General features: G+C 39.3%; 1 protein-coding gene across 1 annotated transcript in view; it reads left to right on the top strand.

Annotated features, from left to right (window-relative positions):
- The window catches only part of LOC149262348 (adenylyl-sulfate kinase 3-like), a 153,955-nt gene that overhangs the window by 12,413 nt on the left and 116,843 nt on the right, over window positions 1–24,699 (top strand). The gene's annotated exons all lie outside the window — the stretch shown is intronic.

Raw genomic sequence — 24,699 nt, 5'->3', positions numbered from 1 at the left:
TCCTTTTTTTTTTTAAATTAATAATTTGTTTCATAAATTACATAATTTTTTTTTAATAATTTTATTAATTATTATATTCAATTTTAATAAGAATACTGGCTTATTTTTCTACCCTTGAATTCTCATTATAAATTATATATTTTTAATTTATATTAATAAAATTATTAATCTTATTCTAATAAATATTCTAATTCTTTTTATACAATTTTTAACCCTTGTAATATTATTAATTTTATTTAATGCTTATAATATTATTAGTTAATGTAAGATATATATATATATATATATATAGACTAATTCCTAACAGATAGTTTATAATTAATTTACTAACGGCTAATTCCTAAGTTTTAACCCTTGTAATATTATTAATTTTATTTAATTCCTATATATTATATATTAATTTATTTAATATATATAATTAAAATAAATATAGACTAATTCCCTACAACTAGTTTATAACTAAATATTATTTTAATAACTAATTCCTAACAACTAGTTTATAATAATTTATTATTTTAATTAATTTAATAACTAATTTACTAACAGCTAATTCCTAACAGCTAGCTCTGGACCCTGATGCATCCTTGCTATTTATTCTTTAGGATTGATTGATTTTTTCACCTTTGTCCTGATGATGAACCACGTTAGTTGGTTCGAAACGTCAACCAAATCCTAATGATGTGATTAATCCGAAAGACAATATTATTTACAAAATATATAGTTAAATAGTTAAATAACATATTCCATGGAGAAATTACCGGATTCCTGCCAAAAATATAAAATATATAGTTAAATAGTTAAATAACATATTCCATGGAGAAATTACCGGATTCTTGCCAAAAATATAAAATATATAGTTAAATATAAAATAATTAAATAGTTAAAAGATAGTTAAAAATGTATTTCATAAAGGTTAAATTACTGGATTCTGTCTAAAAAATATATTCTGGGTGAAATTATGGTTTCAGTAGACAACGATGTTAAAAAAACACCAAAAAAATTAGTTAAATATAATATTTATAGGCAATTAAATACAAAATATAAATATAGACATTTAAATTTAAATTTAAAATATATATACACAATTATTTTAATAAAAGTGTCATATGTTGAGGGATTTCGATAAAAGTAAAAGATTAGGGATACTATATTGAATTTTTTATTAAATCTCGTGCTAATAAATATTGTGGAACATAGATAAAAGTAAAGTAATATTAAAAAAATGTCTACATGACATTTTTTTATTAATTTCTTGATTTTTCCTTAGGAGGCCATTTTTAGGCCGAACTTCCTTTAATATATATATATATAAAATTTCTGGGGATGGGGATGTTGAAGAATGTATCTAGTGTCGTTCTTCATAATTGTTTTTGAGTCATGATGTAATGTATTTGTTAAAAGAAAGAAAAATGGATTTTATTGTAAAGTATTGACTTATTAAAGCATGGGTTTCATGCTTGGGTCAGTGGTCAATAGGTCAAAGCCTCCTTTGTAGGCCTCTAGGTTTATGTCAATAGTCATAGTCTTTGTCTAGACCCTCCTTGGGCTTTTGGAAAGTTAAGAAATAAAATTTTATTGAGTCAAAATGTCATGTTTTCCTTCTCCACTAAGTCGGCCCCAAAGAGAGAACAAGTTGGCTTCATGAAGAATTCGGCTAGCTCAAGGAGATATAAATAAAGAGGTATTCGACCTATTTGATGAGACATATGACAAGCAATTCAAGTCCGCAGTTTGGGTAGAAATAAAAGTGCAAAGTTAAGAAGGAAAAGAGACAAAATCTTAAGCATCCAACATTTTGCTTCTACCACACATGCTATTAGAGGGCCAAGATATTTTGAGATGTTGCAGGTCAGATATGGCTACTACAGGTTACCAAAAGCATTTCTCCAACAAGAGGAAAGACGTCAACAAAAAGAGTCATTAATGTGATTCCAAACCTCTCAAAGATCAAGAAAGCATAAATAAACTTGGTCAAAACCTCAACAAAACCAAGAAATGAAAAATTTTCATTTTTCAAATATGTACGCGACTGTTCAAATACAATTTAGCGTATATACGTGATTGTATGTGAAGCAACAAGCGTATATGCAGTTTTCTTTGGAGGAAACTGCGTATGTATGCAATTGTCTATAACAAAAAGTGCGTATAAAAAGAAAATTGAGGAAAAATAAAAAGAAAGCCCATAGACTGGAAAAAACCAAGAAACAATAAACTAAACCTAGATCAAAGAAAACAACGGACAACCTTTCTAGGAAATACTTGATGGTACTCCCCAGTATGGTCACCAATTCTGTTGGCAGGAAAAGTTCCCTAAGGCAAGGGTTGAAAACCTCAACAGAGCAAGATAAAACAATCAACAAAGAACACTCAATCAAGCATGCCAAACATTCAAATTATCAAAGTTGGACTTAGAGACATACCTGAGGGTCCTACGTTTGAAGATGTTCCTGTAGGGTCCAAACCCTCTGCTTCCTCCAAGATGTGCAAACCTGCAAATCAATCACAAAAGCATATACATAATATATAATTCAATGTGCATGCATAAGAATATGTTAGATCATCATATATAACAATTTAGACTATCATTCATAAGATGACAACATATATCGGGAACAAGACATGAGCTTCTTTATTGATTAACAATAAGAAGTATTAGATAAATACAACCTGATCCAGGCCAAAGACACTGATGAAGCCTTCCTCCAAATCCGTTCAGCTCGAGCCACGAAGACAACCTCTCTAATAAGTGCAAGAAGATGCTAGATAAGGATACTGAGCATCTTTGCAAAGGAAACCATGGTTGCCTAGAGTTTGGGATTGCAGGAGCACGAGAAAAACAGACTTGATATGGGGTAAATCGAGTATCATGTCAATATCTCTCTTCTCTTATCAATTAGGCCTACCCAAGGGGTGTATATATACCACCTCAAATTGGTTATTTTAGTTAGGCCACAAGCTCCTGTAGGTGGGCTCTCGGTAAAACCCGTAAACCCCACTTGAAAAATAGCATTTTATTTTATTTTTTCATATTTAAAAATGTATATGCGGGTATAGTATTATTGGACCCGCGTATGTACGCGCTTTTGTGTGGGCAGAGTCGTGTATGGAATTTGAAATATAGTTTTTAATATAAAGTCAAGTCTACATGGGTAAAGGGACTACCCAGGGCCATAAAAGAGCATCAAGTCTATAGGAGTGTTGAATGATGCTATAACAATAGGTTCGAGGTCTGAGGTATTTGAGATGTCGCAGGTCCGAGGTATCTAAGATGTTACAGGTTCGAGATGTTTCTAGATGAGTTGCACTTTTGACTTGGTTTGACTTTTGGAAAGATTGATGATGTGTCTCTATTGAAGGCTGACTTGGTGGAGGAGATCTCTCTGTTGTGTCTAAAGGCTCTTGGTTGTCTCAATCTGATTTGAAACTGTTAGTGGAAGAGTTTGACTGGGTTTTCCCCTCCTTGGGGGTTTTGCCTTGGCTGAGTGCCGACATCTTGTGTTCTCTTGCTGCCTTTGAAGTTTTGGCAATTGTCTTGATGATAAACATGTAATAACAAAGAAGAAGAAATAAGAACTAATCACAAGAAATTGTCAAGTAATAGAGAAATCAATTTAATAAGAAGCCATAACTATGCTACCCCAAATTTCTCAACATGGTATCAGAGCTTGGTTCGTTTGTGTAAGGGCAGGAAGAAGGTCAATAAATGTTACAAGGCATCAAGGAAAACCTAAATACCTAACGCCGAGATCCTAGAGGAAAGTCTAACGAATTTTGGGCTCTTCTATTGGCCCTAATCATAGTGTCTATAACCGCATATCTATACAAAAAGAGGGAAGGCATAAAAACTGTGTTTGGAGAACCGAAAGGTTAATTAAGCAGCCCAAGGAAGGCTGAGCATCCTGACAAGGAGAGTGAAGGTCTAAAGTGACCTTACAAGGTCTGGTATCCTCATCAAAAGGTCCGAAAATTTGTGCAACTTCAGAAATTTTAAATCTTTGGATCGAGACCTATTTACCTGTATATAAAAGGAACCCAAGTCCGAATTGACTGAAGAGGCATTAGATCGAATAGATTGGAGGCTCATTAGGCCTATCCTGGAAGTGTTATCATCAAGCTATAATCACCTTGTTCAAAACATAATTTGCATACCTGTGGAGTGGCATAGATGACAAGAACTTGTGGTATAGGATCCATGAAGTTGTGAAAGTTTTGTACATAAAACTTTCTAAGGTTGACCAAATTATAATCCACAAGCCACAATTCGAAGAATCAAGACTGAACTGCCTGAAGGAGTTACAAGTCTGTTACAAAGCCTCAATCACCTCAAATTAAAGGAACCAAGAAATCCTAATCAAATGGTCATAATTAGACATATCAGTATTTGACAAGGTCTGAAGCAACTATAAAAAGGATCAAGTTTGCATCTTTTGAAGGAGTATTAAAAGCCTTAAAGGATCTAGCCCTCTTGTTAAAGGCAAAGAAGGATCCGAGGACTTACTTTAATCAGAAATTGAGAAGGAACTGTAAAAATTTGTATTCAATACATAACTTATCATTGAAAAAACAACACTTTTAGGATCTTAGTCTCAAGGAAGGAAGAAGTCTACAACAACAAAGAACTTGTTTATCTTGCACTTATGGAAGAAGCTTTGAGGATCTTATCAAAAGTTAGGTAAGTATTGTTTCTTGTTTCTCAATCATGGAATATGTCTTCAGTTTGCAAGAAGAACAATAAATTCAATGGAAGACAGAGGTATGTAATTCTTGAGGTAAATATATCATGGTTCATTTGTTAAAAGGTTAATGTCTTAGGGTTTAGTTGTTTGCATGACCCTAGGATTTGCAATATTATATATAGGGAATGAGAATAGTACACATGAAAACCTCATTCAGAAACCCTATTTCATAATGTCTAGGGTTTATAAGTAGTTCAAGTTATATGCCAATTAATGGCAAGAATGAAATGGAATAATGTCTAGGTTTTGTACTTAAAAGTCTAAGAACCAAGACCATAGTCTTGTACTTGCATACCTTTGATGGTGTTTGTTGAGAAAATTATTGCAGGTACATAAAGCAACACTGAAGAAAACTCTTCTCATAAAAGATAAGTATTCAATTTTGATTTCTTTAGCTTTATTATTCTTGTTCTTGTATTATTCCCTTTGAAGGAAAACCTGCAGAAAGTAATGATTGGATTCAAAGGGAGTATCCAAAAGAAAACTCATAAGAAGTTTTAGAGGGAGTCCTTCAATAAATAATCATGCAAGGTTTGTAAGAGCAACTCTAGGTATGTATAAAGTTTTGCATCAAAAGGGTATGATCATTCTTCATTTAAAATTTGCTTTGTATTACTAACTCTCTTATGTCTAGGGTTTTGAATCATAAATATTCTTGTTAGGATGATTAATCGCTAGATTGAATCTACCCTTATCATTCTATCTCTTGTCATTTTTCTTTGATAAAACCCTAACCTTAGGGTTCACTATAAAACCCTAGCCTTTCGATGCTTAGGGTATGCTAATGATGAAACCCTAATCTTCTTAGGGTTTATTGATAAAGTTTAGATCTCTTGTCGAAATCCTACAATCTTGATATTTAGAGTTCTGGTAATGTTATGATAATACTGTAGTCTTTTAGGGTTTGTTGTTGATGTCTAGAGACCCTAGTTTTCTTAGGGTTTGGTAAATTAGGGTTTATGACAAAACCCTTGTAATAGTCAATATAAAACCCTAGAAATAGATCTTTGGGTGTATGTGCTTCCGTATAATTGAAACCCTAGCCTAGACAAAATTTTTCTGTATATCTAATTTTAGAATCTAATGTTTGTATCTGGGTTTACAATAAAACCCTAGCATGAGATTGATGTAAGTTTCTAGGAAATAATAATGTGTTGAGTTTAGGCATGTTCTATGCTTAGAGCAATTTATTTCAATTTTCACTGTTAGCTCAATATCTTTTCCAGATTAGCATTCACATCAACATTAAAGTAAACTGCAGATAGAACATAAACATAAATCACAAAAGACAAGCCAAGACAAGAGGACACAAGATGTGGCGCTAGCAAGGGACAAACCCCAATGTGGGGAAACCCTTGATCAATTCTTCTTATATGTTCTTCAATATTTCAGTAGAGGGAGAGAGATAGTACATTTACAACAGAAATCAACACTTTGACTTATCTAGATAAGAGCATAGATCATCTCTAAGAAGATGATACATGAGATCAGTTGAAGACATGTTGCTTCAAGCCTTCAACTGATTCTTCAAGGATACTCCTTCACCTATCATTATGCTGCATCTCGTCATCATGCTGCACCTCACTGTGCTGCACCCACCATCATAATGCTGGGCCTCATGACTGCTGCACCTAATGCTGCACTGCTGTCCTATGTGCCATGATAGCCATGCTGCACCCACCATCATAATGCTGGACCTCATGACTGCTGCACCTAATGCTGCACTGCTGTCCTATGTGCCATGATAGCCATGTTGTCCATGCTTGTTGTTGTACCATGCTTGTTGCTGTACCATGTGGCTTCTGCCATGTCACAACGGCTACCCCACTTTGCCTTGCCATACCTTGCAGCTGTCCCATATGTCTTAGAATACCTTGTTGCTGTCCATGTGTCTTAGCAGCATCATGCCACCTTGCTGTCCCATGCATCTTAGCATCACTATATCACCTTGATGTCCCATGCATGTTAGCAGCAATATGTCCCTTGCTGTCCCATTGAACATTGTGGCACAATTTCATGCTGCTAGCACTGCTGTCCCATCACGACTTGTTATTCTAGTATAGCAACCCAACATTGTTGCTGTCCCAACATACTTACGCTGCTCTAAATATGTATGTACCATTGCCTAGCTGTCTTGTAACTGCTGTACCTAACAGTCATGCCCTAAACACTGTTGTTCTGGGCATATGGCAGCCCTTAATACTTCCTTTAGCTCACAGTTCTAGGGTCCTTGACTGCAGCAATCTTGGACTGGTTAGGGTACTTCCAACAACCCTTCAATCTGCCCAGAATTGCCCTCCTTTACTGCGGATGCCCTTGTAAGAGAGGAGGAGACCCTATAATGCATTTTCTGGGTTGTCTATCCCTCCTCAACAACTTCGGCCTTCCTTTGTTTGCTGCGGCTTGCTATATTAAGTCTCTTCTTGACTGCCGCAGCCCAACACTCTTCCAAATGATCCTAAAACAGTCCTTATTGCTGCGGCATAAGGCCTGCGGTTAGGGCACACCTGGACAGTGAGTAAGGCACAAACTTAGGCCTCATACATCAGCGTTTAGGGCCTGTCTTAGATGTATAATTAGGCCTTGTCCTTGGCTGCGGGTAGGGCACGTTGAGGCCTCCTATATACATCATTCATCTACGTCTATAGTGCTGCGTTAGTCTTTCTATTCTCTGTGGCTAGGGCACAACATGACCCTTCTTTCTTTGCGGTTAGATGTCTTTTCCTAGGACAATGTTTAGGGCTTTCAAGGACAGTTGCTTAGGGTCTCTTCTAGACCTGCGTTTAGGGCAGTTAGAACTTCTCCTTGCTGCACTATAGAAGTCTCCTCCATGACTGCATTAAGGCTTCTTCATTTACTGCGTTAGGGCTTCTTCATTAGGGCAGCGTAGAGCCTAGGGCACTCCCTCTAGATCTCTCCTTCATCAAAACCCAAAACAGAATGAAGAATGAGATCACAAGAGTGTGAGTGTGTAGAAATGACTTGAAGGCCACATCTATTTATACTAAAACGTTGAGCACAAGTGGGCGCTGTTTGGTTGTTGGCCGACCTTGTCGAATTGTCTTATAACACAAATAAATTCATAACTCCATGAATACTTATCGGAATCGGATGATCTTTAGATCAATCCTACACCTTTCAATGAGAGGGATCCAAGAAAAATATTAGATGCCATAAATAAGATGACCCACATGGAGTTTGGCCCTAGTTGCCAATTTTAACATTCCCTCTCAACTAGGGAGAACTCCATCCACTGATCCATATGTCCGACTATACTATCTCTGCCATTAGTGCCCCGCATTGCTCTGCTCTGATGAACCATGAAGAAGAATTGATCGAGAATGTCTCATACCATTCTCTACTGACCTGAAGTCAGTTTTATTGATCCCAAATCAATATCACAAGAGAGTGTCTCAAACCACTCACACTGATCCCAGATCAGTTTCATTTATCCCAGATCAATGGAGGTCATTCTAGCATAGGGAGTACGGTAGATACAACAATGCATCCATCGATAGTACTACTATGGTCCCTAACCCCATTTCCCTGCTCATTGGCCAGATGAGAGGCACTTCCCATGAGTCCCACACTGCATGGGTAGGATGCCTCGACATGAGAACCATTCATCCTGTCCTTAAGTCGCCTCGAGGTATCATAGGGGAAGGCTAAGCCATTCTCCCTGTACACAACGCACCATTAGGTGAGGGTGAGTTGCCCTATGGTCGCTTGTTGCTCCAAGCAGTACCCCAAGCCCCCAGAGCTCCCAGAGCTCAATGCATGCATCATGTAGGACCCTTATAAAGTCCCTTAATGACTCCAAGTCGTTCGGGAAAGTCACAAATTTGACCTTTCCCCGGGGCTTAGCGACTTGTACATCAGTCTCAATGCGATGCAGCCTCCTCGCTCATCGACGTACCATATCCCAGATAAGGTAGTATCTGATGTCTATATGCTGGAGAAATTATAGAATACGAGATTCCTCAATAATCGAATCCTCGTCTGGTTGATACAGAAGATCACGATGGTATCTATCATGTGTACAAACAACTCATTGAAGAGCTTCTGCAACCAGGCAGCTTCACACGAGGTCATACTCGTAGCTATGTATTCAGTCTCAGCAATGCTTATAGCAACCGACTTCTGCTTCCTGCTCATCCAAGATATCGAACATAACCCAAAGAGAACCAGCGCTCGGAAGTGCTCTTGTGATCCTCCACACTGCCTGCCCAGTTGGTATTCGAATAATCATGCAGCTTCATATTTCTGGTAGTGTATCTCAATCCATGAGAGATTGTGCCCTGAAGATATCTCAAAAGATTCTTGGCACCAATCCAGTGAGGCTCAACCATATATGAGCTCATCATGCTAACTGCAAAACATATTTCCGGACGAAAGTTCACTAAGAACATCAACGCGAATGAGTTTATTGAAACTCAGAGGCATTTCCAAAATCTGGTCTGGTATCACTACCATATAACTTCTGAAAGTTAAGATCCTCGAGGTAGTCACGGGTTTGTAGTTTACCATTCCACATCTGGAATCAAACTCCCTCTTACTTCTGCAAATGAGAGGGTCAACACCTGTCAGAAATAGGTCGTCCTTAGAAGGTGCCAGTATGAGAGGTCTATCATCCACAACCTTCGAGCAATGGTTTGGATCAGTTTCACTCCTAGTGAATCTTAGCTTCATCAGACGGCTATCAATCCTCTCATACTCTGCCCGGGGTGTTTTGCTTCAAGCCATAAAGGGCTTTCTTCCACCTGCATACATGAGATTCCTGATCATGAATTTCAAACCCCTTCGGCTGTTCCAAACCTGTGGACCTTCTACATGAGGGGAATGGTCCCCTTGTAAGATTTTCCTTCGGTACATCTCAGACATGTACCTTAACGCTCTTTTTGAATTCGGGTATCCCAGTCACCATCTGACTCACATCGGGTAGGGTCCTATAATAAGTAGACCTCTGATACTATATTTGAGATATGTCAATTGACATGATCCCCAATGGACCATCTTGCAACTTGATACAAATTGCCAACCCTGAACCCATGAGTAAAAGCATCTTTGAAAATTTCATTTTCAAACACATACCTTTCCATCGATGAATGCCACCCTCTGTAACCTTTGACTTCCATTGCCGAAATGGACACTAGGTTCTTCTTGCGATCAGGTACATAAAGAGATTTTTGTAAATGAATCGAGTTACCCTCATTCAATTGAGGGGTGACATTCCCTACATCCTTTCCGGGATAGGTGGCAACGGCTCCAAGTATAATCCCACGATTGTTTCCATCTCTACCAAATTAGAGAGAGCACCCTTCTATCCGATGGATTGCCTTGAAGCACTACAATCAACAAGCCAGATTCCCATAGAATCTGAAGGAGAGGGCCAATACAAGATAACGCTTCTTTATCTTATCAGAAACAACATTTGATTCTTCATACCTGATGTTCCTTGCTTTCTTGAAGAGTCGGCTGTTTCCTCGATGACCTGCATTACTTGTCATTCCTTCGATCATTGAAGATGTCCCTTGAATGATTGTTATCATCATCAAGTGATGTGTCCCTGTCATTCGGACACTCTTTCGCATAATGGCCGAACTTATTTCAAGCAAGGCATTTACCTTTCCTTTCACCCTGAGATCCAGACTTCCCATTGAAGTGATCTGTAGGAAGGCCATTAGAAGCTTCCGTTGTGCCATTTTGATAATGTTCTCTGCTTCGTCTTCACCCTTGGCGAATTTGAAGAGGGACGAGGAATCCATTGATCCTTTTGTCCTTACCCAACTGTCTTTGATGATTGCTCTTTCACTCTTGCTTGGGCATTGTCTTCACCTCAGCTCCGATACCATGTTAAGTTTAGGAATGTTCTATGCTTAGAGCAATTTATTTCAATTTTCACAGTTAGCTTAATATCTTTTCTAGATTAGCAATCACATCAGCATTAAAGTAAACCACAGATAGAACATAAACATAAATCTCCGAAGATAAGCCAAGACAAGAGGACACAAGATATGGCACTAGCCAGGACAAACCCCAATGTGGGGAAACCCTTGATCAATTCTTCTTATATGTTCTTCAATAGTTCAGCACACAGAGAGAGAGAGATAGTACATTTACAACAGAAGTCAACACTTTGAATTATCTAGGTAAGAGCATAGATCATCTCTAAGAAGATGATACATGAGATCAGTTGAAGACATGCTGCTTCAACTGATTCTTCAAGGTGACTCCACCTATCATTGTGTTGCATCTCGTCATCATGTTGCACCTCACCGTGTTGCACCATGCTGCACCCACCATCATAATGCTGGACCTCATGACTGCTGCACCTAATGCTGCACTGTTGTCCTATGTGCCATGATAGCCATGCTGTCCATGCTTGCTGTTGTACCATGCTTGCTGCTATACCATGTGCCTTTTGCCATGTCACAACTGTTGTCCCACTTTGCCTTGCCATACCTTGCAGCTGTCCCATATGTCTTAGCATACCTTCTTGTTGTCCATGTGTCTTAGCGGCATCATGTCACCTTGTTGTCCCATGCATGTTAGCATCACTATATCACCTTGCTGTCCCATGCATGTTAGCAGCGCTATGTCCCTTGCTGTCCCATTGAACATTGTGGCACAATTTCATGCTGCTAGCACTGCTGTCCCATCACGGCTTGTTATCCCAGTATAGCAACCCAACATTGCTGCTGTCTCAACATACTTACGCTGCTCTAAATATGTATGTACCATTGCCTAGCTGTCCTGTAACTGCTGTACCTAACAATCATGCCCAAAACACTGCTGTTCTGGGCATATGGCAGCCCTTAATACTTCCTTCAGCTCACAGTTCTAGGGTCCTTGACTGCAGCAATCTTGGACTGCTTAGGGTACTTCCAACAACCCTTCAATCTGCCCAGAATTGCCCTCCTTTACTGCAGCTACCCTTGTAAGAGAGGAGGAGACCCTATACTGCATTTTCTGGGCAGTCTATCCCTCATCAACAACTTCAGCCTTCCTCTGTTTGCTGCGGCTTGCTATATCAAGTCTCTTCTTGACTGCGGCAGCCCAACACTCTTCCAAATGATCCTAAAACAATCCTTATTGCTGCGGCATAAGGCCTGCAGTTAGGGCACACCTGGACAGTGACTAGGGCACAAACTTAGGCCTCATACATCAACGTTTAGGGTCTGTCTTCCACATATAATTAGGCTTCATCCTTGGCTGCAGCTAGGGCACGTTGAGGCCTCCTTTATACATCATTCATCTACGTCTATAGTGCTGCGTTAGTCCTTCTATTCTCTGTGGCTAGGGCACAACATGACCCTCCTTTCTTTGTGGTTAGATGTCTTTTCCTAGGACAATGTTCAAGGCTTTTAAGGACAACTGCTTAGGGTCTCTTCTAGACCTGATTTAGGGCAGTTAGAACTTCTCCTTGCTGCGCTATAGAAGTCTCCTCCATGACTGCGTTAAGGCTTCTTCATTGACTGCGTTAGGGCTTCTTCATTAGGGCAGCGTAGAGCCTAGGGCACTCCCTCTAGATCTCTCCTTCATCAAAACCCAAAACAGAATGAAGAGAGAGATCACAAGAGTGTGAGTGTGTAGAAATGACTTGAAGGCCACCTCTATTTATACTAAAACGTTGAGCACAAGTGGGGGCAGTTTGGTTGCTGGCCGACCTTGTCGAATTGTCTTATAACACAAATAAATTCATAACTCCATGAATACTTATCGGAATCGGATGATCTTTAGATCAATCCTACACCTCTCGATGAGAGGGATCCAATAAAAATATCAACTACCATAAATAAGATGACGCACATCAAGTTTGGTCCTAGTTGCCAATTTTAACATAATGAAATCCTAAAAGTATAATGTTTTTGATTATTGATATGATTTAGTTTTGATGATGAAATCTAGGGTTTGTGACGAAACCCTAGTAAATGTTGTTGCAAGGAGTCTAATGTATGAATCTCTTGTTTGATTATAAAACCTAACTAGGTTTAGGTCTTGAATGTCTAAAATCTGATCTATTATGCTCCTATTATAATGACATGCTAGCCCTATATTGATAAAGTTGACTTCATGCTCTTGTAATATATATTTGTGTGTTTGGTTTTACTTCTTGTGGAAGATTTACAAGTACATAGTCTTCAAGATAATGAAGTTGCTTACCTCATAGTTGATGATGATGGAAAGAGGGAGTTGTGAGACCTCGATGACATTAAAGTTTACATAGATAACCTTGTTGCCATGTGAAGGAATAAAGTTTTGGAAGGTCTAGATTCTCCAATGAATTGTTGATGCAAAAAGAAGAGCCTGTGTGATTGGAAGAATAAGATGGTTGATGAACTTGTCCCCTAGTTACTTGAATAAAGGAAAATATATATCTCCTTAATTGAGAGGGAGCTTGAAGAGAAGTGAATGACTTGATGAAAAGACCATGAGGATGTTTGAGACTGGAGAATAGCTGGAGTACTACTAATGGTTATTCGTGATTGATAAAGTGGTGAACAAAAAACTTGGTTACATTGAAAAGTGTTGAGGATGAGTTTGGTGTTGCTAAAAAAATTGAAGAAGGAAGTTTCCGACGAGATGTATTTGGAGAATATGATGATGATTTAAGTAACATCAGAATAACTAAAGACCTTGAAGGTTTGGGCTACACATATATGTATATATTGAAAGCTTATTATTGATTGGGGTTGTGATTGTGCAGGATCTCTCCATAAGAAGGTTGAACGTTTGAAGCATGCTTGGATTGGTGGATATATCTGATTTAGTTGATAAGGAGAGATGAAGCATCTTGGGGCGACAAGATGCTTGGGAGGACATCTGGCTGGCCTGTGATGATGTCTAGATCCCGAAGTAGGGAGGGTGGTGTTGGTCTTGGAGCTTTGACCTTGGATACACACCTAGATCCCTGGGTTGGTGTTAGAGCTAAAGCTTGATGGTACCTAGAGTGGCTAAAGCTTGGAACACGCCTTAGTCCAACCCAGTTAGACACCTTGGTCAAATATCTAATCTGTAGCACTGCGTGTGCTGTAACTATTCGCAGAGCATATCATTTTGAGATCTTCCATATACCTATTTATATATGTCATTATGAATACCTTCCTAGTTAAGAGGGAGTGTTGAAGAATGTAACTAGTGTGGGTCTTCATATTTGTATTTGAGTCATGATGTGATGTATTTGTTAAAAGAAAGAAAAATGGATTTTATTGTAAAAGATTGACTTATTAAAGCATGGGTTTCATGCTTGGGTCAATGGTCAATAGGTCAAAGCCTCCTTTGTAGGCCTCTAGGTTTATGTCAAGGGTCATAGTATTTGTCTAGACCCTCCTTGGGCTTTTGGAAAGTTAAGAAAGAAAATTTTATTGAGTCAAAATGTCATGTTTTCCTTCTCCACCAAGTCGGCCCTGTTACCACTCAAACTAGTAGGGGTCCTAGGAGGGAATCCTAAAGGGACAATTGCTAGGTCAAGGGCAATAATGGAGCAATAGCTCATTGTCACCTCAACTAAAGCTCCCTACTCTTTATGGACTTTCACCGATGGGAGGAGACCCGGTATGATAAGGATCACAAAGATGAATAGATCAAAGATAGGATGAAGGGTGATCCTAGAAGTCTATTCACAAGAGAGGCTCAAGATTGTGGCTTGCTTGTCTTGGAAGACGAGATGGAAGGCTCTCTAGGAAGGGTTTGGGGGGGATTTCAAGGGTTAGGTTTTGAGTATGTGTCTTATAAAGGAGATCCCTAAGCCTTATAATTCTTGTGGAAATTGGGGGTCCAGGTGATCTTTGAAGATTTGACCTTGATAGTGCATGGGACCACATGGGACCAAGTGGACCCGAAGTTAGGCCAAGAGGATAGGACTTAACAATCAATGATATACTTGACCTAATTTGGGAGAGGAAAGCGATCAAGGAATGAATTTTCAATGAAAGACAATGCAAGGATCCTAGTGAGGTTTCTACCCTAAGGGAAACCAAGGGCAAGAATTGGTCTTCGGGCTAGGGCTTGCGATATCTCAAGATCCCACCATTGGAATCTCATGAAATTTGGAGGGCTTCTTGAGGATACACCAACGTAGTTGTGGACCAAAAATCAAAGTATTTGGATGGCTAGATTGTGAGATAATTGATGCTCTAAGTGCATATGTAGGCTAGGCCCTAGAAAAAGAGGGGAAGGTGAAAGAAATAAGCTTTAAAGTGATCACTAGAGGAGGACTAGTGCTTTTTCCTTTGGGAGAGATGGAGTCATGGAAGATTTAGAGTTTGGATTGATTTCCACTTGTCAAGGAGGCCTAAAAGACAACTTCGTTGGGCATTAGGGCTTAATGGAAGTAGCTTCAAGGTCATTTATACTTCGTTCAACAATATTTGGTGACTTGTCAAGACAAGGATGTCTCTAGGAACATTCATTCATTCAAACATGGCCCAATCATGATACAACACTATTTAGAGATTTAATTTCCACAATTTTGTTCCAAGAAAAGCAACAAATTAACCCTAGAATAGTGAAAATCCCAATATCATGAATGCATCAAAATAAAAAATCAAAATACATTAACATAGTACTTACATGTAAGAAGAATATATCCAATCACCAAGATATGCCAATCATAGAAGCTCCAAAACAAAGAAGAATAACCAAACATCGAAATTCATCCAAAAAGTCTCATCCTCAAAAGATAGTGAAAATATCACAAGAAGATATGATCCAATCCAAGTGATGATGAGCAAACGAACTCATCTCACTTGTATTTATACACTAATGAGGAGTTCAAATTATTTTCCTTGGCCTACATTAGCCCCAAAAATAAAATGATGTTCTAATAATCTAACTTTTGGTGACAAGCCCACTAAACTAGCCCATAAATGAAAGAATAAGCCTCCCAAGAGGTCAAATAATAATCTATGCATGTCGTAGGGCCTTCTAAGAGGCCTAATGAGGTCCATGGGTGCCACAATGAAGATTAGGACCCTCAAAAGCAGTGGACAAGGGGTTGGCCCCTTGTAATAACCTGTCGTGCTCCAAATGACATGTGGCGACACACAAGTGTCCTCATGGGTCCAAACAAATCGAAGATGCTTGTAGATCACCTGCAAGGGCTAGGATGATGGTGTAGGTGATGCCACATCATCGTACAAGTCTTGGATCATCTGCCAAGTGTATGGTGCAAATATGGGGTCAGCTGGGCATGATGAATCAGGTGCATCTTCCTTGTCCAACAAGTGAACCACGAGTAATCTTTGAATGGTTGTGGGGATCCATGGAGTGCTGTCTGCTGTTGTGGAGGCCCATGGCTCTCAACGCACACCCTAGATGTGCCAATGTAACCCTCTGGAGGATTAGGACCACGTATAGGGAGACCAAACCCAAAATGGAGACCATCTGCAATTCTGCATAAGATCTAATGCGTCCCCTAGCCTTCCAGTACAACAAGTCATTAGAGAAATCGAGTAAATGAGTTTACCAACTCATGGAACACAGGTGGGGACTTCATAATGGTCTGCCCTTGTTGAGAATTCAATAGGGCAATGAATATGTTAATTCTCTTCAACTTGATGACTGTTTGTGTTACCTTTTTACTTATTATCTTTCTTCCTTATTATTATAATGTGAGAAACATCAAACAACTACCAAAACAATAAGAATAATGACACAGTATGTAGGGTGCAAGCCAGGGCCAAAACCCTTCCTCTTGAGGGGAAAACCCTTAAATATCTTCTCTTCTTATAGATCTTTCAGTTGACGAATACCAAGGCCTTATGACTCAGACCAATACCCTCCAAGATCAAGATCACCCACTTGAGATAATGTGCATACCTTGTAGTTGCCAAACTCAGTTAAATCTCTTCCAATTGCACCAACTCGGCCTCTTGTTGCAAGAACTCCGACCTCCTACTGTAGATTTGAAATTTCGACTTCCTTGCAACTGCTGTTGCTACACTTGGGAACTTCAATCTTCTTCCTAGAGCCTTCTTCTGTCCTTCGCTGGCCTTTCCTTGTGACTTAGGGCTTAAGAGATACCCTTAGTAGCTTTCACTTGCTTCTTTCCTTCCTTCCAAGATCGAACTAGATGAAACCCTTGCGCAGTAACCCTAGCTTTCTCTAGCACATGAGAGAGAGAACTAGTCAAAACACTTCGTCCTTCTTCGCATAGAATGAGAGATGAGTGAGTGTTCTTTTGGAGGATGAGTTCCTCTCCTTATATAGGCTTCTTCAAGGGGGTAGACATGGCTCTTCAATTAGGCCGACTTGACAACTTCTAGGCTAACTTGACCTTGGAGGGTATTTCGACTCTTTAAAGACAAAAATCATTTTCCTTTACAAGCTACAATGTGCCCATTGGGGTCTTCAATATATGACAATGACTCTTTTGACTTCTAGACCTAGGACAAACCCTCGAAGCACTCAATGGGTGTTTGACCTATATAAAAGAACTTGAGCATGAAACGCATGCTCCAATAATAATAATAATAATAATTTCTTTTCATTTTATAATTTACAAAAATACATTTCATACTTGTGAAGACTGAACCTAGTTACACATTTTTCAACACTCCATCTTAACTAGGGAGGTATTCATAAGAGGTACACTGTCATTCTCAATTTGAAGAGATCTCATAAAAAGAGTCGGATTGATAACCCATCTTTCTAGCATCATGTTAACCAACATTGTCACATAGCAAGGCCTTGACTAACAACTCTATCTCTCCACAAGATCAGAGCGCAATGCTGGTGAGACCAATGATTTATAGACACCATCATCATTGTCTCTCAAGGTACATACTCCACGCGGGTGTTCACTGAGTATGACCTTCTTTGGACTATTCTTATCTTGGATAGCCAATCCTCAAAGAATATCGGTTCATGACTACTCTTGTCTTGGATGCCCTACCACATTCTCAAAGATTATCGAATGCCAGATGGTTACCCAATCCTCCATTTTTTCTTCTCATGTGAAGACAAGAATGTAGTGTCTATCTCTCCCTCTCAATTAGGGAGGATACATCAACCAAGCCAAGTTTGTCTCTCAAGTACACAAGCTTCTTGTTCAGAAGAGATTTTGTCAATATGTCAGCTACCTGCTCATCAGTGGAGATATATTGTAGCTGCAACACACCATTTTGTACTAGCTCTCGAATATAGTGATACTTGTTGTTTATATGCTTTGTCTTTCCATGAAATACTGGGTCTTCAGACAAACGTATACAATTGGTGTTATCACAAAGTATCACTATAGGGTTCATCGGTCCTTCAAACAAGTTGGATAACAGCTTCCTTAACCAGACCGCTTCTCTGCTTACTTCACAGGCTGCAACATATTCAACCTCAGCACTACTCAACGCAACTGTGTCTTGCTTCCTGCTCATTCATGAGATCATGGAGGATCCTAAACTGAAACATCCTCCAGTAGTGCTCCTTCCATCTTGTTCATTGCCTCCCCAGTCGGAATATGTATATCCTATTAGGTGGACATTATTTCTTCTGTCATAAGTCAGACAATAATGAATGGTTCCTCATGGATATCTCAGAATATGCTTTGTTGCTATCCAATGATCATGCCTTGGATCCACTTGGAATTGACTGAGAATGTTTACTGCAAAACATGTCTGGTCGAGTATTCACAAGGTACATTAGTGAGCCAATTAGTTTCCTATACTTGGAAGGATCCATAGGGCTTGACTCAGAATTCCTTAGTCTTTTCAAGTTGGTGATCATCGAAGTTGTCATTGGTTTGCAATCTAACATGTCAAACCTTTTCAACATCTTGATCACATACTTCCCTTGTCCTAGATAAATCTCATCGGGTCCTTGCCAGACTTCTAGACCCAAATAATAATGCATCAGCCCAAGATCCTTCATGTCAAATTCTGCTGCTAGTTGTTTCCTACATTCTTCAATTCGACCTTCTATACCTGTTAAGAGAAGATCATCTACATATAGAAGAATGATCACCGGTTCTCCCCTTACAACCTTGATATAGAGGTTTGGATCAACAGAACTTTTAGAGAAGCCTAGCCTTTGAAGGTATGCATCCATCCTGGCATACCATGCCCTTGGGGCTTTCTTAAGGCCATATAGTGCTTTCTTTAATCTGCAGAAATATGCCTTCCTATCTTTAACTTCAAATCCCGAGGGTTGCTCAATATAGACTTCTTCATCGATTGTGCCATTCAAAAATGCAGTCTTGACATCCATTTGATGGATGTTCCATCCCATCGATGCTGCTAGAGAGACTAATGAACGAATCATCGTATATCTTGCAGTCAGAGAAAATGTCTCTTCGTAGTCAATGCCTTCTAGTTGGGAGAAACCCCTAGCCACAAATCTTGCTTTATATTTGTCTATACTTCCATCTGCCACATGTTTGATCTTGTAGATCCATTTCGAAGTTACCACATATTTATTCTTGGGCCAAGGCATGATCTCCCAGACTCCATTCTTCATTATGGATTGATATTCTTCATTCATGGCATCTTTCCATTCTTAATGGCTGACAACTTCTTCAAAAGTGGATGGTTATGCTTCTATCAATTTAGTCATGTATGCTGCATACCCAAAATATCGTTTGGGTTTCTTGCTTTCTTTGAAAGTGCCCTGATTTGCTCCATGACCTTCTGCATCTAGTAGTGTGGACTTCAACCAATTAGGTATTTTCCTTGTTTATGAGATGACCATAGGTTGAATAGGTTCACTAGGACCTTCTTCTTCATGGTGAGATTCTTCTTCTTCCCTGTCAACTTCTTCTTAAAATACCGGAAGTTCTTCATCATCGGAGTCCATGGGAAGTTGCTTTGATTTCTTGAATGCTATACTTTCATCAAATATGAAATCTCCACTGAATTCTATGTGATGTCCTTCTTTTATGTAGATCCTATAGGCCTTGGATGAGTCGCTGTACCCAACAAACATTCCCCTCATGCCTGATGGATCTAGCTTCTTTCTTTTGTCCTTTGGTATATGGATATATACAAGACAACCAAAGATTTGAAGATGATCTACATATGGCTTCTTTCCAGTGAACACTTCCTCCAGAGTTTTGTTGTCTAGGGATTTTGAATGTAAACAACTGTTTTCGTGGCTTCTCCCCACAAAAACTTTGGTAGATCCTAATTGTGTAACATTGCTTTTACACTTTCTTCAATGGAACTATTCTTTCGTTCTGCAACTCCATTTTGTTTTGGATTTTATGGGATTATTAGCTCCCTCTTAATCCTTGATTCCTTACAGAATGCTATAATTTCCTTAGATGTATACTCTCCTCCATTATCAAACCTGAGTATCTTGATTCTTCTTTCTGTAAGGTTCTCTACTTCAGCTTTGAATTCTTGAAATTTTGTAAATACTTCGTCATTGGTTTTCATTAAGTAAACCCAGGTCTTTCTTGAATGATCATCTATAAATGTGACATAATATAGATGTCCTCCAAGAGATTTAGGAGTCATAGGACCGCATACATCAGAGTGAATAAGATCCAAGATTTCTTTTGACCGCGAAGCACTGCTTTCAAATGGTCTTTTGGTATTCTTTCCTAATGCACATCCCTTGCATACTCCTTTGTGATCTTCTTTTAATTCATGGATTCCATCTACTATTGAGCTTAGAGATGGAAGAATTTTGAAATGAAGATGACCAAATATTCTATGCCAAAGTTCACATGGGCTAATTTCAATGTGGACTAAGGCTTGGGCTAAAGGAGACATTAGCCTGTAAAGTCTTCCTTCTCGAATGCCAATGACTTTAGCTTTTTCTATACTTGAGTCTTTACTCCATACAACAACCTTTCCATCAATGAAAGCTACTCTATCACCCTTATCTTCTAAACTTGAAATGGAAAGTAAGTTCTTATGCAAACCTGGAACAAATAGAATGTTGTTGAGGTGGATGTTGCTTCCATTCTCCAGCTCTATAGAGGTCGATCCAATACCTCTTACGGGATAGCTCTTGTTATCTCCAAGTTCCACTGAATAAGTGGATTTTCCTTTTGATAAGGTCTTCAATTGTTTGGGATGGCCAGTCATGTGTCTTGATGCACCACTATCAATTACCCAAATGTTTTCATCTTGGAATGTGCCAGAGAGAGCCGAGAAGAGACCTTCATCCTTTTCCTTGATTGATGCCTTCTTTGAAGAAAATAAGACTCCATGCTTTCTTGATACCTTTCTTGAAATGGCTTGCTATCTTGGAACACTTCTTGATGAACTTCTTCAATGTAGAGGAGATCTTCATGATGCCCTTAGCTAACCTTAGCTTTGATACCATGTTGAGAATTCAATAGGGCAATGAATATGTTAATTCTCTTCAACTTGATAACTGTTTGTGTTACCTTTTTACTTATTAGCTTTGTTCCTTATTATTATAATGTGAGAAACATCAAACAACTACCAAAACAATAAGAACAATGACACAATATATAGGCTGCAAGCCAGGGCCAAAACCCCTCCTCTTGAGGGGAAAACCCTTAAATCTCTTCTCTTCTTATAGATCTTTCAATTGATGAATACCAAGACCTTATGACTCAGACCAATACCCTCCAAGATCAAGATCAACCACTTGAGATAATGTGCAAACCTTGTACTAGCCAAACCCAGTTAAATCTCTTCCAATTGCACCAACTCGACCTCCTGCTGCAAGAACTTCGACCTCCTACTGCAGATCTGAAATTTCGACTTCCCTGCAACTGCTGCTGCCACACGTGGGAACTTCGATCTTCTTCCTATAGCCTTATGTCCTTCGCTTGCCTTTCATTGTGACTTAGGGCTTGAGAGATACCCTTAGTAGCATTTTCTTGCCTTCTTTCCTTCCTTCCTTCCAAGATCGAACTAGATGAAACCCTTGCATAGAAACCCTAACTTTCTCTAGCACATGAGGGAGAGAACTAGTCCAAAACACTTCGTCCTTCTTCGACCTCTTCTTCATCCTTCTTTTCGTCCTCTTCTTCGCATAGAATGAGAGATGAGTGGGTGTTCTTTTGGAGGACGAATTCCTCTCCTTATATAGGCTTCTTCAAGGGGATAGACATGGCTCTTCAATTAGGCTGATTTGACAACTTCTAGGCCGACTTGATCTTGGAGGGTATTTCTACTATTTAAAGACAAAAATAACATTCCTTTACAAGTTACAATGTGCCCAATGGGGTCTTCTATATATGACAATGACTCTTTTGACTTCTAGACCTAGGACAAACCCTAGAAGCACTCAATGGGTGCTTGACCTATTAAATAAAAGAACTTGAGCATGAAACCCATGCTCCAATAATAATAATAATAATAATTTCTTTTCATTTTATAATTTACAAAAATATATTTCATACTTATGAAGACCGAACCTAGTTACACATTTTTCAACAACCTTTCCATAATGGGCTCCGGGATGTGCCAATGTCTCCTAAACTCCAAATGGGGTTAACCAATAATCCTATTAGGTGGTTTTCACTTCTAAAGGGGACACTATATTCAAGGTACATCCTTCAAAAGGTGGTGGCATGTGACAAATAAGTGAATGAAGTAGGGGATGAGAAGGGGCAACCCTGGGTCACATGCTGGGGTACAAGGGTAGCTAATAAGAGGGAAGCCTACACTTGGGTTCATAATGTATAGGAGGGAGCAATTGTGGTACATGAGGTGTTTCGACCTTGATTTTTCCACCCTTCTTTATATGCCTTTTGCCTTTTTATGATTTTCTTTGATTGACTGCTTTGGGCTTAAGGGGTAAGAGCATGATGTACAAGATATAGCAGTGAATACCCCCTTTAAAGGTGGGTTGTGTTAGTTTTTGGTAGCATCAGAAGTGCTCTAGCCTTGAAAATTGGTGGAGAGGCTAAGGCACATGAGTTCTAAAGAACCCAGAAACCATTTGGTGAAATTCCACCTGGATTATATTTTATTAAAATAATTAATATTTTTAATGGGGTTCCTAAGTCTAAACTTAGGAAAATTAAAATATTAATGGGTATTAATCAAAATATGGGTGAGAATGATCTAGAAGGCGGATCAAGTCATGTTTTAATCTTAGCCGTTGATTAGAGACTTAATCTCGGCCGTTGAAGACTCAATAAAAAAAGTATAAAATGGAGGCTTGGGGTTCATTTGGAAATACACACGGAGAGAATGAATTGATCCCGAGTTCGATTTCTGGGGCTAGGAAGCTACGGAATTTGAACTAGGTGATCATTTAGCAGCAGAGGGGTAGAGAGAATTCGGGAGAAGGAATTTTCGGAGAATACTGAGTAGAGAGGCGGAGAGAGCTTGCAGAATGACAACGCAGTAGCTGAGAGAGCTGACGCTGGGCTAGTCTGGGCCCACGCAGCCTTGACACAGAGCCAGAAGGGCCAACGCAGAGGGAAAAGCTGCCTGTCTCGCAAAAGCCGAAACTGTCGGGATAGCTGACGCAAAGGGTAGAAGAGATGACGCAGGGCTTATGCAGGGCCAGCGCAGAAGTAGCCGGGGTTAGCCAATCTTGTTGCCGGAGCAGCCGAAATTCTGCTGGGTGAAGTGAGGTAAAACTCACTCAGATTTTCCGCCAGTATTTTCTCTTTAAAAGATTGCTAGATGAGCATCCTAGATTTGTATTCGGATATTTCTCCTGCATAATAATAAACCATCAGAACTGCTGCACCAGTTTTCCCGCATTGGGTTTTTCTGGGGACTATTGTGTCCAAAAATAAGTGTGTCCTATGTATCTTGTTTTTTGCTCTATTTTCTGTTTCATGAGATCAAATATTTAATTAGTGTAGGTTGCATAAGTAATTTTCTTCAGCATTCAGAAGAATAACTTGATGAATGTAATTTAAAATCAAGTAGATGAAGTAGATTCAGATTTGCTGCAGTAGGGGTTCCTTCAGTGTAGGAATTTTCCCAAGGCGGTTCATTGCCCACCAGGGGTTGGGACAATCATGGGTTCGTATATGATGAAGGAGGCTCATAGAACCTGTAAGAACCAGGGTGATGGCCATGAGGATGGGGTAGAGCTCATGTATTGGCTTTTTCCCATGTGCTAAATGTGTTTGTCCTGGCCATCATTTGCATTTTGTGGTACATTTTCCTGTTGAATGTGGCCATATATGCTTTTATATTTCTTTTTAGCTGCATCAACCTTCGGGCTTCATTCTAGGCCATGACCCAAGGTGTGGGCAAGGGGAAGGGGCAAGCTAACCCTATGTGGACCTAGGTGGGAGAGATGATGAATGGGGTAATAATGAGTGGAAAGGGGTTAATATAAGTGGATAAGGGAGCAAGACCATGCAACCAAAATCAGGGTTTCCCATGAAATACCATCCCTAAAGCCAAATGGTTAGCAAAAGAGATCCCATGGGACTAGAATGCAAGGTTAATATCCAAAAGGGGTCTAGAGTACAAGGGCATAGACCTAACCCATTCTTTTCGCCAAATCCCCCATTAGTCCATGTCCAGAAGTGTCCATGATAAGTAAGCTACAATACTCAATTACCAAATGACAAGGCATACCTTTATGTTCGGGAGGCCCACCTTCAAACATATGATCATGGAAGATGGGCGAGGGACCACATGGCTGGCTCAGGTGGCAGAGAATGGCACAATGAGCTAGTTGGTGGATGCAAGGGGTTGCTGGCTGTCGACTGAGGACCATCTTGGAGATTTTTTTTTCTCCTAGGGATATCACCCACAAAATAGTGGGTAACATCTGGGTCCAACTGGGATGTGATCTCTCGAAGACGTGGGCGAAGCTACTCGAACGGGAGGTCATGAGAAATCCAACAATCTCTTGGTTACCATAGACCTGTCACCTGCACATATAGTAGATGTAAAAACACGGGGCAACATGTTTTTGTGGTGTCTCACGTACACATTGTATATGTTAGGCCATAAAATCAACTGAAAATAATGCAAATTCAATCTAAGCGCATCTAATTTACCATGAGAAATATCATATGATGTTAGTTCTAATGAGAAAATGAGCATGCAATGCATCCTATCCTAACATG

The sequence above is a fragment of the Pinus tabuliformis genome, chromosome 6 (genome assembly GCF_031772625.1).
Source record: "Pinus tabuliformis cultivar Carrire ecotype Pingquan chromosome 6, CPIR1, whole genome shotgun sequence".
NCBI classification, from domain to species: domain Eukaryota; kingdom Viridiplantae; phylum Streptophyta; class Pinopsida; order Pinales; family Pinaceae; genus Pinus; species Pinus tabuliformis.
The sequence above is the reverse complement of the archived record's forward strand: the minus strand, read 5'-3'. Positions and strand labels throughout refer to the sequence as shown.